Source organism: Pongo abelii, chromosome 9 (genome assembly GCF_028885655.2).
Source record: "Pongo abelii isolate AG06213 chromosome 9, NHGRI_mPonAbe1-v2.0_pri, whole genome shotgun sequence".
NCBI lineage: Eukaryota > Metazoa > Chordata > Mammalia > Primates > Hominidae > Pongo > Pongo abelii.
Genome location: NC_071994.2, coordinates 132,131,727 through 132,146,307, shown reverse-complemented (window position 1 = coordinate 132,146,307; position 14,581 = coordinate 132,131,727). Strand labels below are relative to the sequence as shown.

General features: G+C 48.2%; 1 protein-coding gene across 1 annotated transcript in view; it reads left to right on the top strand.

Annotated features, from left to right (window-relative positions):
• Positions 1 to 724: 724 nt before the first annotated feature.
• The window catches only part of KCNJ1 (potassium inwardly rectifying channel subfamily J member 1), a 30,971-nt gene continuing 17,114 nt past the window's right edge, over positions 725 to 14,581 (top strand). The window contains 1 exon segment of the mRNA NM_001132706.1: positions 725 to 848. The gene's annotated coding sequence lies outside the window, so the exon portion shown is untranslated.

Sequence of the window (14,581 nt, the reverse complement as noted above, 5' to 3'; positions counted from 1 at the left end):
ATAGAATAGAATATTATTTCCTTCCATAATAGAATAGAATATTTCATTATTTCATCCTATATACATTATTTCATTCTATAATAATATAGAATAGAATAGAATATTATATAATAGAATAGAATATTATTTCATTATATATTAGAATATAATATAATGAAATAAGGAATATAATAGAATATAATAGAAATAAAGTAATTATTATAAATAAACACAGTAGAAATAAAGTTCACAATAAATGTCATGTGTTTGAATCATCTTGAAACCATCCTCCCCCACCACCTCCCTGGTCCACGGAAAAAATGTCTCCCATGAAACTGGTCCCTGGTGCCAAAAAGGTTGGGGACTGCTGTTCTAGGGCCACTGAGTGATTCACAGAACAGGAGACACTTGTGAGGGGCTCCTTGGGGACTCCTACTTCCCTGCCCTGTAACATTCAGCCTCATGTGCGCACGTGTTCAACTTCATGCCTTTGACTTAGACACCATCGACATGAGCATACCAGCCTTCTGGTTCCAAGCCAGGGTTCCATAAACAAATCCTTCTTAGTTAGCCTTGGTAGCTCAACACCTTTGGTATCTCACCCACTTAACTGCCACGCCTACTCTTGTTGGATCCGGTTATAAAGTAAACTATGTTCTTTGAGAGCTGTTGCATACAGATGAGTTGGCAGCCGGTCTGAGCTGGCCCACAGACTCATAAAATCAACAGGGCCTCGGGTACCCTCACCCAGCACATCCACACTCTTGCATCAAAGGTGCAAGGACTTGCTCACATCGAGAATCTGGTTGCTTTCTTGGAGACCAAGAAAATGAGTTTTTGTTTCTACATTTACTCCAGCAATCCATGAGGTAAGAGGAGAAACACCTCATTGTCTCTTTGTAGGAAAAAGAAGTTAATTCTTGTGAAAATTTAGACCTCTTTTCCCCACCTCAAATCTAGGCAGACTTGTCTGTCCACTGGGGGGATAGATAGAAGCACGGTTTTAACTCACACACTGGATGCTTTTGATGTGCTGGTTGCATGTGGATTATTAGCTGTGTGCTACATCTTGCCTTCCCTGGGCCACTCCGCAGCCCTGGGGCTGGAGGGCAGTAAGAATCTTTGGTTGCATCATGCCTGATTCCAAAGTCTTCTTTTGGTGGCAGAGATGTGTGTAGGGTTTTCATCTCTGGTGGCATCCTTTCTATTGTAGCACACAATAGTAACACAACCTCTGCCTAGTAACACAACCTCTGCCAAGCCATTTCCATCTTTAAGGTAGAGGATCAAGGTGCTAGTGGGGTCTATTATGGAAAACATGTATCAGGAAAAGGCAAGAGTTAGCAAGACATTTTGAGTACCTTCACCCAGATGTCTTTCTTCCATTTTCTGATGTAGGACTTTATAGGAATTTTGCACCATTCTGAATTAATACATTTGGATTTCTCAACGTTTGTTCAGCTCCCTAATGACTGTTGTGACAATTGCTCTATACCAGTCAATGCCAACTGTTTATCTCTGCTCTGAACAGGTATGGAGCCCCTTCTCCCAATATCTGTATCTTATAGATTTGGTGCGTAGACAACTTAAAAGGAGTTGGTCTTTTGCAACCAGCAACCTTTAGGAAAAATGATTGAATTTTTCTCCTTTTAGCTGGGCTTACAAAATGGAGCAAAACATAGTGATTGTGCTAAGGATCTATTATGGACAGGGACTTGGCAGAGCCCCTCACTGGATGCTTTTGGTCTGCTGGTTGTACCTGGATTATTAGCTGCGAGCTGCACGCTGCCTTCCCTGGGCCATTCTGTAGCCCTGGGACTGGAGGGCAGTTAGAATCTTTGGTTGAATCTTTGGTTACATTGGAGGAGCTGCCCAGTCTTTGTGGGCTCCCTTCAGTCATGGGCTTGGCTTGTGTTGTCTTACTCTACACTGTTTAGTGTAAATGGATTCTCACTAAGTCAGCTTCAGCTTTTAAGAGCATGATGGGGTAGAGATATCTGGGAATGTATGGGCCATCAGAAAAGCATTTTTTTATACTCAAGTCATGAAGGTGGATTTCTTCTGTGTAAGGAGGTGCACCAAGTCAGTGTAGGTGCTAGACTGCCCTTGCAAAGAAGCAGAGTATGTGAATTCCTTGCGAGTGGGTCTTAATCTTTAATGCTTTAATGACTTTTGGTTTGCCTGATTTTTTTTAATATAAGAAGTTTGTAATTGCCAAGCATGCTTTTCTGTGAAGAGCTAAGACTCAAAATTCCCCATTCACGTTCCTTTCCTTTCCTCAGTAATGTGTTTTTCTGTGCTAGGTTACAAGTCTACCCTGCACCTTGTCACAGCTCAGTGATTGTCCAGGGATTCAGCTGTGACTCACATGCTTTGCCTTTTACTTGCTCCAGGGTTTCCATGCATTGAAGGCTTCCTGGTGCCCTCTCAGTGGAATTGCTTCTGGCTTGGCAGTTTGATCCTGAGGGTGACCCAAATGTTCCTCCCCTTGGCTCCACAATTTAAGATGCCAGTGATGACTATTGTCTTTCTTCTCTTCAGTCTTGTCTTTCTCATGACTATTATTATTATACATACAGGTTTTTTTCTTCCTTTGCCTTTCAACAAGCTTGTAATGAGAACTCATTGTGTTTTGGATGCTAGGTCCTGGGAAACCACTGAATGGCTTGGGAAATGCTTTGCTCTGGAGGGCAGGTACTTGGGCTAGGGGATATGTGCTTGGAAACAGGCTCTCACATGCTAGTGGGAGACATACCTGATGAGTGGGGACTGTGACACAGAAATATAGCTCATAGTATCATCGCTGCCTGCACAGGAAAGTACATCATACTTTTCCTACAGAATACCTCATGGAAGCATGATCCTAAACAAGCTGGGTGGGAAGGAAGGGGCCTACTGGAGGCAGGGGGAAGAACATTCTAGAACAAGGAAATGGCATTTACAAAAATATGCAAGCATGAGAGAGAGCATGGCTTACACAGGGAATACCAGGCTGGTGTGGCTGAGGGTGGGTGGCCAGGGGAGGGGTGAGGGAAGCTGCAGGGTGCCACGATGAAGGACCTAGTATGTGATGCTGAAGAACTTGCGCAGTGCCCGGAAGGTGGTGAGAACCGGGGTGAGATCTTATTTACATTGTGGAAGGGTTGCTCTACCTGCAAAGTGCAAGGTGGACTAGAGTAGGGTAAGACCACGGCTGGGTAATCAGGGAGGAGATTACCAAGAGGCAGAAGACACAAAGTCTGGTGGCTGATCAGCTGCAGAGAGTGATGGGGACAGGCGAGGATGAAGTGGAGCTCTGAAACAGGAGCCAGAGACTCCCAAAGTCCACAAAAAGAGCACACTTTGAATGGCACAGACCCTTTTCCTTCCACTCACCCTCCCATATTCAAGACTGTGATGACCTAGGCTCAAGCCAAAAGTATACAGAAAAGGGCCTAGGCCTTCCCAATCTGCTCTGTCTCCTGAAATATATATGGTTCAGGAATAGTATTAGTACTGCTGTGAAATAGCAAAAAGTGGCTGGCTTGATTATGTGGTTCAGAAATCATCATGAACAAGCAGGGTGTGCAGAAATTGGAAAAAGAAAACAGAACAAAAACAAACAACTTCAAAAAAATGCTGAAGAAAAAAATTAGTGTAGAGACATATAAAAGATAGACCCCTAGAAAAGTCAACAATAGGCCTGGTGCAGTGGCTTACACCTGTAATCCCAGCGCTTTGGGCGGCTGAGGCTCATCTGAGGTCAAGAGTTCAAGACCAGCCTGGCCAACATGGAAAAACCTCATCTCTACTAAAAATTTGAAAATTAGCCAGGCATGGTGGCACACACCTGTAGTCCCAGCTACTCAGGGGGCTGAGGCATGAGAATCGCTTGAACCCAGGAGGCGGAGGTTGCAGTGAGCTGAGATCGTGCCACTGCACTCCTCCAGCCTGGGTGATAGAGTGAGACTTTGTCTCAAAAAAAAAAAAAAAAAAAAAAAAGAGAGAGAAAAAGAAAAAAGAAAAAGAAAAGTCAACAATAAACCTTAAGGTCAAACCTTAAGTTACCTTAAGGTCAAAGGTTGTTCCTTCCTCCAGGCAGGATGATTCTAAGCCATCCTTGCAGAAGATTGTGAAGGATGTGCAGAGTGTCAGCTTTTCTTGCCATTGCCTTGTCCGAATCTGTGAGCAAACAGAAAAAAGAATGATGCCCTTACACATGAAACTCCTGGATTCTTTTTAGAAAAATAGCAGAAAGAAACCAAAAATAGTGCAGAGAACAGGTCACTTCAAAACTATTGAGGATCCAAAGATGTTCTGCCCTAAGGAGTTGCTTCTCAAAAACTGTTATTAAGGTCCTTAGCTGTCAAATATAAAACCCAACCCAAAATCATTCCATTTAAAACCAGAGCATTGAAACACTAATTTTGAACAATCATTGTAAAGCCTCATCAAATCCAGCTCACTCATTGCAGGAATACGCAACTCAAAGGCCCTAGGAAAAATGTAAATCTGAATTTTCCCAGCACTGTTTTGGATAAATAATTTCCTCTCTCAGAAGAAGCCTGTTGTTATTTTTCAAAATCGGTTCCCCAGTATGCAACAAGAATCCGTCTCTGCATGTGTGTATCTGCCCTGTGCTGTGTTCTGCCATTACCATGCTTTGTAAACTTTGCATTCTGGTTAGATGCATGTGACTCACCGATGCTTCTAAGAGAAGATTCTTTTTGAATAATCTGAGAAATACAAGCCAGATTTTTCCATTTATTTAGAATTTCCCAATGTCCCTGCCCCTCCCTCTCCTCCAGTTGCACACACACCAGTGTTTCTTGGCTGGGATTCAGGAATTGTATTTATTGGGGTCTACCAGTGTGTCACCATATCCCCAGGGAGCAGATTTAAATATGCAACCCAACACAGTTGAAAGCAACAGGTTAATACCGTCTTTGCAGAGTTAAAACAGCCCAAGCTCTCTCAGGTGACTACCCGTAGGGGAAGTCTCATGGTTCATTGCCCTTGATTAAATTCTCAGGAGCTTTCTGGCTTTATCCAGATCTACCATTTGTCCTTGAGGAGCTCAGCAGAACTCAGCAACTGTGAATAACTGTTGTGGGTCTTTTCACAGGAGAAGACTCTGTGAAGTGTGTGGCCCCTTGGAGTCCGAGTCCAGTGATGAGATGTTCAGAGAGATAAGGGTAATCCCGGTCTCATGCTGGAAAGTGCATGTGACCGTTTTGGGGATCAGGGTATTTGGGTGCTGTTAAGGGAAGTTTTAGACCGCTGATGAATTATGCACAGAGTATGGGGAGCTTGAATTGGGTTCAGAGATAAACCACAAGCATGGGCTAAGGTCACCTTAGAAGACCTCTGGGAAGCCCCCGCTGTGCTGGCCTCAGTGAAGTGTGATGACACAGTCCCTATGCTGCAGAAGCTCCGGTTCCCGTGAGAGGATGAGTAGGGATGGCAGGTACAAGAGTGGCTGCATGACACATCAGCGAACTGGCAGAGCATGAGCACGTTCTAACCTACCAACCAGGCTCCCCGACCCAGTCTGCTTCTAGGGCAGCCCCGCGGGGGATGGAGGGGGCGGTAGGAGAGAGGGCTGTTTCCTCTCCCAATACTCCATCCCCTCAGAGGGAGTGGAAAAGGGGAGCCAGGAGTCCCCCAGAGCGCTCCCCAGGACCAGGTCTGAGAGTCCTTTCCAGCATGGGTCTCTTCACTCCTAGTCCTGCATGAATCCATTGTGCATGAGAATTCACACCCAGCCTGGGCAATGGTCACCACTAAAGAGGCAGGGTGAGGTCTGCTGGGGACAGAGGCTGCCAGAGAGTGGAGAAAACCCCGTGCCGCACTCGGAGTTTCTTCCCCTTCTTACTGATACACCTGCTCCTTTGGCTGGGTGTTTCCCAGCCTGTGGAGTTTACAGATTTGGATTTCTACAAAGTTGCCCCTTAAGTGTCTTGTGGCAGTGGGGAAAGGGGTGGGGAGAGAGCAGGAGGATGGCACTGCAGCAAGGTGAGCGGGCGACCCAGGCACCCAGCGCACAGCAGGCAAATTCCTTCCCACGCGGCGGATCACAGCCACTGGGACCTGAAGCTGGGAATAGGCAGCCCCTGGAGAAGCACGGCCGAGAGCTGGGGGCTGAAACTGCTTTCTCATCTATGAAGGGGCTGGTTTTCTCATCCTCACTGAAGGCCAGAGGAAATTAGACTTCAACCTCACCCGTTAGGATGTGGGTTGGAGGTCAGGAAGAAGCTTGGGTTTTGGGGGGTGTGGAGAGGCAGGAGTCCATTTCAGCGGGAAATGGACACAAACTTCTACAGACACGGAGCCTGCATCTATCTTTCTGGGAGAGGTTCCGGTGGTCGCTTACCGACAGGCAGGGCATGAGGCTGGTGTTTTTGGAAATCTTATCACAAGGCCCTCACTCCTGAGCTTGCACCAGGGAGGGGAGCCCCAGTTATCCCGCTCTGCAGTGGCTCTCGGGAGCAGAGGTATGTTTCTGATGACAGTCACCTCTGGCTATCGCTCTGATTCTGCCTTCCTTCAGGTTGCCTGGGTCTATCCCATAAATGAGCCTGTGATCACTGGGTACAAGCTCCCTTGCAGCTTCCTTTCTGTCTGAGGTCCCAGGGATACCCGCTAGCCCTGCTGCTCACATCTTGCCTCCTCACTCGGCATGTTTCTCTTTCTGTTCTAAATGTCCCAGCTCATGCCCCTCCACGGTACCATCCCCGTTGATCCCAGCCCCACTAGGGCCCCCAATCCTGGGTCTCAGCTGCCAGTGAATGCTGCAGCCCTGCTTCAGTTGCTCAGTCAGCACCCCACCGCAGGAAAGCGCCGCGTGCGGAAGCTGGCGGCACCAGAGTTTCTGTCTTTGCCTGCTTAGCTGTGTGGGTTAGGGAGCCCCAGGGACGCCAACAGCCAGACCACAGGTGGGCTAATTTCCAAATGCAGACACAGTGAATGCCACCCATATTTCACCAGTGACTGGAGAGCAGATGCTGGGCATTCGTGGGCCCTGCGTGTGCCTGGGGATGGAGAGAAGGCAGGACACTTGAGGCAGATGCCAGTGCTGCCTCTGAGCTGTTGACGCTCCCTGCCCTGGAGTTCACAAAAATAATCCTCTACATGGTGCATAGAGTGTTTTTATGTTTTTTGAAGTATTACAGGCGGGCCCCGGCGACATGATCTTCATCTCCCAGACAGGGAAATTCTGAAAATCAGGAAAGGGGCTGGGCGTGCCTGTGTCACATAGCTGGTGATTGGAGCTGGGTCTCTGGCCTTCAGGGCACTTTCCTCTGTGGTCACACCTGGGTTTCGGAGCCACCTGGCCTCCACTTTTCTGAGCAGCTTCCTTCAGCATTTTCTTGTTTCCTCTGTGCTTGCATCCCACCTGCCCCTTGGGGTCACTCTGTTTCCAGGCTATTGCGTCTCCAGACCCCTTGGTCCAGCCGATGTGGGTTACAAGGCCCACCTGTGAGGTGGCAGTGGGCTAATTTTCAATAATCCAGTTGGTGACTGTTCTTCAGAGAGAATCTTCTGGAATCCCTGACTTAGTGACGGCACAGAGACTACCTGAGTTCCCTAAGTCACGTCTGCCTTCCCTTAAGTCACTTCTTAAAAAAATCAATTCATTTCTACAAGAACTCATGTATGCATTTCACACAGTGAAACCTATGCAGTGTCACGCACTTATGTCAGACGGTCATTGCCTCTCTTTTACATTGTCAGTATGGAATTCTTCACTGGAAACCTGCCACAGTGTCCTGCCGGCCTCTCTAGTCAACAGTTCTTCATGTCTCACTGAAGTCCCTCTTGCCATAAATCCAAGTCATGTTTCTATAGCGTCGCTCATCCATACGGATTCTCCCAAGCACTGCATCATTTAATCTGTACGATGGCCCTGGGAAGTAGATAGCATCCTTGTCATCTGACAGATGAGAAATCCGAGGCCTGGCTCTTGCCCCGCCTGGGGCCAGGCCGGTGTCCTTTCGGGCGCCCTTCTGAAATCAATGCCGAGCTCTCTGCGCAGTGCCCTTGGCAGGCGCCAGGGGGCGCTGCTGCTGCTGGTAAGCGGGAGGCCCGGCGGAGGCGAGTTGTGGGCCTTGCCGCGCCTCCTCTCTCCCCTGCGCGTTGCTGCCCGCGCCGTCTGCAGCACCAGTGCCTACTTACGGGTACTTTTCAAGGTCACTTCTAGTTACTGTTTCTTCCTAAGTCCTTATCACAATCTATAATTACTCTGTTTATTTGGCTCCTTTTAATTTCCTGCCCAGCTCCCCCACTTCCCTGGGTCTTGTGAAGGCCGTACCCCAGTGCCCAGCACAGGCAGCTCCCACTACAGATGCCCTGACAGACGCAGAAGGGAGGGCGAGCCAGGAGAGGGCACGCAGGGAAGGGAGGTGAGGAGGGAGGGCCAGCCTTTCCCCCAGACCTTCCTTCCTTTTCCCTCCTGCCTTAGACATCAGAATTCACTCATCTTCTGGGCCAGATCTTTAGGGAACTTGGGGTGGAGACATCAGGTTAAGACCTGGGTTCTGGCGGGGAGCAGTGGCTCGGGCCTGTAATCCCAGCACTTTGGGAGGCTGAGACAGGAGAATTGCTTGAGGCCAGGAGTTCAAGGCCAGCCTGGATAACCTAGTGAGACCTCATCTCTACAATCAATACACTAGCCCGCAGTGGGGCACTTGCCTGTGGTCCCACCTACTCAGGAGGCTGAGGTGGGAGGATCCCGTGAGCTGGGGAGGTAGAGGCTGCAGTGAGCTATGATTGTGCCACTGAACTCCAGCCTGGGCAACAGAGCAAGACCCTGTCTCAAAAAGAGCTGCGTTCCTACCCCAGTTCTGCCTCATGTGAGTTTTTTAAATTCTCTAAACCTCAGTTCCCTTCCTTGTCAAATAGAGAAAATTAGACCTACTTCATGGGGTCGCTGTGAGATTGAATGAAATAATTTCTGACAAGCCCCTGCCACTGTTGCTGGTACATGACAGAGATTCAACAAGTGTCTGTTCCTTTTCCCCTGTGGTAATTCCATGCCTAGAAGGGACTAACCATTTAACCCCAATCCTGTAGAGTGAAATCAACCCCTTATGTGCCTTCAATCACATAAGAGGGGTGACCTGCCTGGTGGGATGGGGGTCTGGTAGCAAATACACTACCACCTTTCAGGTCTGTGCCAAAGAAAGTCATATGGGAAAGGATGAGTTTTAATGAGTTTCTTCCAATAATTAAACCCAACGTAGACATATAGCTACCCACTGAGTCCTATAGTAGACTAAATTCTAATCTTCTAGCTCTGTGAACTTGGATCAATCACTTAGCCTCTCTGGTATTTGGTCTCCTCCTCTAGACACTGGGAGTAATAATGCTCTCTACGTCATAGAGTGACATAGACACTCAGTAAACTACTGAGTTTACCCCTGGAGACTGCCTGGGACACAGTAAGATCTGTTAATGTCAGTGATTTCTGGTCCATGGATGAGAAGGAAAATTAACCCGACTGAACTAGTTTCAAGAAAACATTGTGGAACATTTATTATTGGCTAGCCTCTTTTATACATCTTGTCTTCCTTCACCTTCAAATAACTCTGAAAAGTATGTGCCCTTCCCATTTTTCATTCATTCCTCCATTCACTCCTTCAACAAACCCTAGCTGTTGCCACGGAGGCATGTGCCATTTGAACAGTTGTTAATCGTCAATCAAATATGGTGGTGCAGAGTTGACATTTAACTGTTCTTGCCTGTTTTTCATGGTAGGGTTCACGGCTGTGTTGCGAACCTCCTTAAGGAGTGGATGTTTTTCTCTGGGCACTTCTGCTTGGTCTGTAGCATGCATTTCCTTGTCTCTTCATTCTTAGCTGCTCTTACTTGCCAGTGTTCTTTGCCTCTGCATCTCTTCTCATCTCTCCCCATCCCTCGCCATCCCTCCCCATCCCTCGTCTTCCCTCACCATCCCTCCCCATCCCCCCCCATCCCTCCCCATCTCTCACCATCGTGGAGCTTCTCGAATTCCCTTTGCCCACTCTATTTTATCTACATTTTCTTCAGTTTCTCCAAGCTCTTGCACAGGGTTTAGCTGCTCTTGCACTTTTTAAAACTTTTAAACCATTTATTAAGCCAATAAATGCGAAAATTAGATAGTTTTTAAAAATGTAAATGAATACCCAGAAACACATTTTTATGTATGTTTTCAGGCACAATATTGAGTTCAAAATACATGAGATCTATGTGCTATTACTCACTGTAGAAAATCTAAGCTTAACTTAAAAAGACAAGCGGGGGACAATGCTCCCAGGTGCATCCTGAGCCAATGCACAGGCACTAGTCCCTGCCGCCTGTCAGCATTGGCACTTATGAATCCACCATATGCAGTGTCCACACCATCCCTGGAGGTTTGCTTGGTCATTAGTTCAGTGAGCAAGTGAAAAACTAGCTCAGCTACAACTTAGAGAAAAAAATAGCTTCTCTCTCCCCTGGCCTTCTCTATTTGGAGAGAGCCCTGAGGCCCAGTGAGCAGTGTTGGGTATAACATAGGGATGCAGCTGATAGGTCCCTGCACTTGTGGCACTCCCAGCCCAGGGGAGGGCACTGACCTTGGTCAGGAAAGATTTCTAGAGTCTCTACTGTGGGTCCACATGCTGGGTATTCAGAGGAAGGCAAGACGGGCTGCTGTCCTGGAGGGTGCGTTCTGTAGAGGGGAGATCGACAATAAGTGAACGCATCACCAGCAGGGAAATAAAAAACCAACCTGACAGCCACTCTTGATAAGAGATGGAAAGAAGCCAAGACAGGATGGAGTTCCCACTGGAGCAGTGGGTGCTACCTTAGATTGGATGCTAAAAGGCTCTCGAAGAAGGAGGTGATGGAGCTAGGTCCCTAGTGACATGGAGCAGCCAGACATGGGAAGACCTAGAGCAGAGCAGCCCTGAAGGAGGAAGCAGTAGGTGCCGAAGCCCAGGGCAGGAGCTGCGCCGCACGCTTGCAGAGCAGAGGGGGTGGGAACATAGTGAGCTAGGTGACAGAGGGGATGACTTTGGGCTGTGGAGTGTGGCAGAGTCCTGGCTATACGGGGCCTTGAGGTCATCAAAACAAGGGGAAGCTGAGAGAGGTCTCAGCAAGGCAGCGGCATGATCTGATTTTCAGGACTCCTTCCTCACTCTGATGGTGTGGACTCTAGTGTAAGGAGGAGAAAGAGATGGTGGACAGGTCAAGGAGCAGGTGAGGTTTGTAGCCCAACCGAGGAATTATGGTGGCCTGGCAGCAGAGGACATGAAGAGAAGAGGACAACAGGTCCTGACTATATTCTGTAGAAAGAGCAGACAAGATTTGCTGATGGATTGCATGTGAGGGTGAGAGGAAGAAAAGAATTAAGGGTGAATCAAGGTTTCGCTTGACTCAGGGGTGGGTGTGCCATTGGCAGAGCTGAGGATGATCTGAATTGAACAAAATCAATATAAAATCAGTTGTATTCAGTGCTAAGAAGGAGAAGAAGATGGTGCTAGGACATTTTTTTAGAGTAGGAATTTCAGTCGAAGATGCCTATGCCCAGATGTGCTGTCCCAGCGTACGTCACATGTGGAGCTGCCCCTCCCCTTCTCCCTCTTCTGTGGTCCTCTCTCTGCCCCGCACTCTGAGGGTGCACATGCACCTCTCACCCCAGCCTGGTGGCCATGGTACCTGCAACCCCGGCCAAGAGCTTTCAGAGAAAGGATCACGCCAGGCGTCCATCACCAAGCCCTGTGCCCTGGCTGTCTCCTGGTCTGGAAGGCTGGTCATGCTAACCTCAGAGGAAATTCAGTTGGTCTGGCACAATTGCATCCTTCTTGTCTAACCTAATCTCATCGTTTCATGGGCAATCTTTTTCTCTCTGATCCACAGCCTTTCACCACTTCATTAATTTGTCCCTAGCAGCCGGATAAACAGTCTTCTCCCTCTGGGCCTCATGTACACAAAGATGCTTCTGACAGGCCCCCTGAAAGCAGCTCAGAGCCTGCTGTCTTTTCCTGCCCGGAAGTTCTGGTGGGAGAGCCTTCTTTAAGAGGCTCCAGGAGGGGATGAGGGGAGGGAGAAAGAAGACTTCCCAAGACCTGGCAAGAGCCCCGAGCAGGACTATGCATCTTTCCTGCATTTCCTCTGCAGCTCACATAGGCACAGTGGTACCGTCTTTGGGTCTGGCAGGTGAGAGCTGCCTGCCCAAATCCAGACCTGGGAGTTAAAACTGATTTCCCCAAGCGCCAACTCAGCCTTTAGCTGTCCCAGTCCTGATCTCTTCATCAGAGCCCCTCAGCCCTGCTAAACAAGGAAGGAACCTGGCATTTATTGTGGCTTTCCCCATACCAGATCCTCTACTGGGCCTTCCCACACTTAATCCTATCTCAGCATTGGGAAACAGATTTCCTTATTTCCATGTTCATGGAGGAGAACGTTCAGGTTTAGAGAAGCAGAATAACTCACTCTGATAACAAGTGGAAGAGGTGGCATTTAAGCCCAGCTCTACACTGCCTTATAGCCTATCCCTTCACTACTTTCAAGGCACCTGTGGAGCCCCATCTTTGCTTTGCCAACCTCATTTTCTGGCTCTTTGCAATAATGTCTTCAATCTTAATGCTGATCACAGCTTGGACCTCACACCCTCTGGGTGCCAGGGAGCCAGCATTTTGGTTAGTACTAAGCCCAGTTGTCAATCTCATCACAATTCCTGGAGGGCTTCCTTCTATCCTCTTTTCTCCATCTGCTCCAGTGAAGCTCAGGGGACGTTGGCAAGCAGGGAAAGGTCAGGACTCAAATGATGTTGGGGAAAAAGAATAAACCCATCACTGAAAATGGGTATAATTATTGGAAATGTGGGAGGGTAAGAAAAGCCAATCAGGAAGACAGCATGTCCAAAACAACAAAAAAGAAAAGAAAAAGAAAGAAAAACCATAAACAGCTCACAATGAGCTCCAGGGTTTTTATTGTCCCTTACGTTTCTTAGCAACTATTTTTTGTTTGTTTTCCAGGCTTAATCGATTACATTGAGAAATTAGCGCTATAAAATCCCCAGGTGAGCTGCTGGGTCATGCACCAGTAAGCTGCAGAGCTGGAATTCAAGCCTGACTCCAGACATGTGTTTCAAGGCCACAGACTCAGTGGGGAGCCTGCACGTGTGCTCCAGCTAGACCACCTCGTTTCTTTTCATAGGATTAGTACTCATAGCACACCAGGGGCTTCAGTTTCTTTCCCCAAACCCATCATGCATCTATGATATTTAAGAAGATATAGGTTTGGTCCTGCAGATGTGTCATCAAACAGATCATTACGATTTGTGCTAATCCAGATTAGGATGTTGGGAGGTGGTGGTTGGGGACATTCTTTGTAGCTCTTGATAGTGGCTCTTATGCAGGAAGTACGCAAGGAACATCCAGCCCTGCCTTTGAGAAAGGGCCCAGCCTCTGGACACGCACAGTGGGAGGTTTCTCTCATTCTCCCGTGAGTCCTTGAATGTGGACTCCACACAACTCTGTGCCCTGTTGTCACCCAAGAAAACAGCAAGTTCCCCATCCCAGTCACGTTCCATCCTTCTCTCTCCTTGGTGTGTGTGGTGTGGGGTGGGGAGCAGAGGGAAGTAGTGGCACAGGGGAAATGTGGGGCAAGAAGGGGTTTTGAATGGGCCCGTGGGGCTCTGGCTTGTCTGTGAGGTCATGCTGAGTCTCTGGAGGGGCTGGCTCAAATAGGAATGGAAACATCTGCACTGCTGACTCCAGTAACACAAGGGCTATGGGCAAGGAACAAAATGCTCAAAAACATTCAAACAAAAGATGTGCTGAAAGAAGGAGAAAGAGGGAGAAAAGAAATCGAGCTCCCAGGAGAGCCGAGAGACGGAGCTCTTGCTTGGCTGGTGCAGTAGGAGGGACGCTGTGAACTTCCTCCCATCCCACAGACCTGCCCTCTGGCACTGGGAGATGTGAGGGACTTCACCCTGGAGCTGCTAACCCAGGATCATAACCAAACACCGTTCTCAGACCCGTGGAGCCCAGGTGCAGGTGGATGGGTGGGTGGGTGGGTATGAGGGCCCACGGCCCAGCCTGGACTGCTTCACCCAAACACACCTGGGCAGCAGCAGGGAAGAGCTTCTCCTGTAGACCCTGGGAGAAGAGACATCTCCCACACTAGCAGGGGTTCTGTTTAGCAGTGAGGGTGAGCAGAATAATACTTTCTGTACTCCAAGCTCTTGTGGCAAAGAAAATCATTTTGATGGTGATGCCTTCAGGATCACAGTAGCCACTTGCTAGAGAAGGCAGGTGCCGAGTTCAGCTGAGGTTCCAACAAGGGCCTAAAGGCATGGGGAAGTGGGGTGAGAGTCGAGGGGAAGTGGGTCAAGACTGTACTGTGTGACAGGCACTTTACATGTGTGTTTTTTCTATCCCAGCTTTATTGCAATATAATTCTCATAAAATAAAACCCACTCATCTGAAGTGTGTAAGAGGTGGTTTTCAGTGTATTCACAGAGTTGCACAGCCATCATTACAATCAATATCAGAACATTTTCATCACCCCTAAAAGAACCTGGTGCCCATTAGCGGTAACTCCCCATCTGCCTCTTCCCCAGCCCCTGGCAGCCATCAGTCTAACTCTCTTTCTCTGT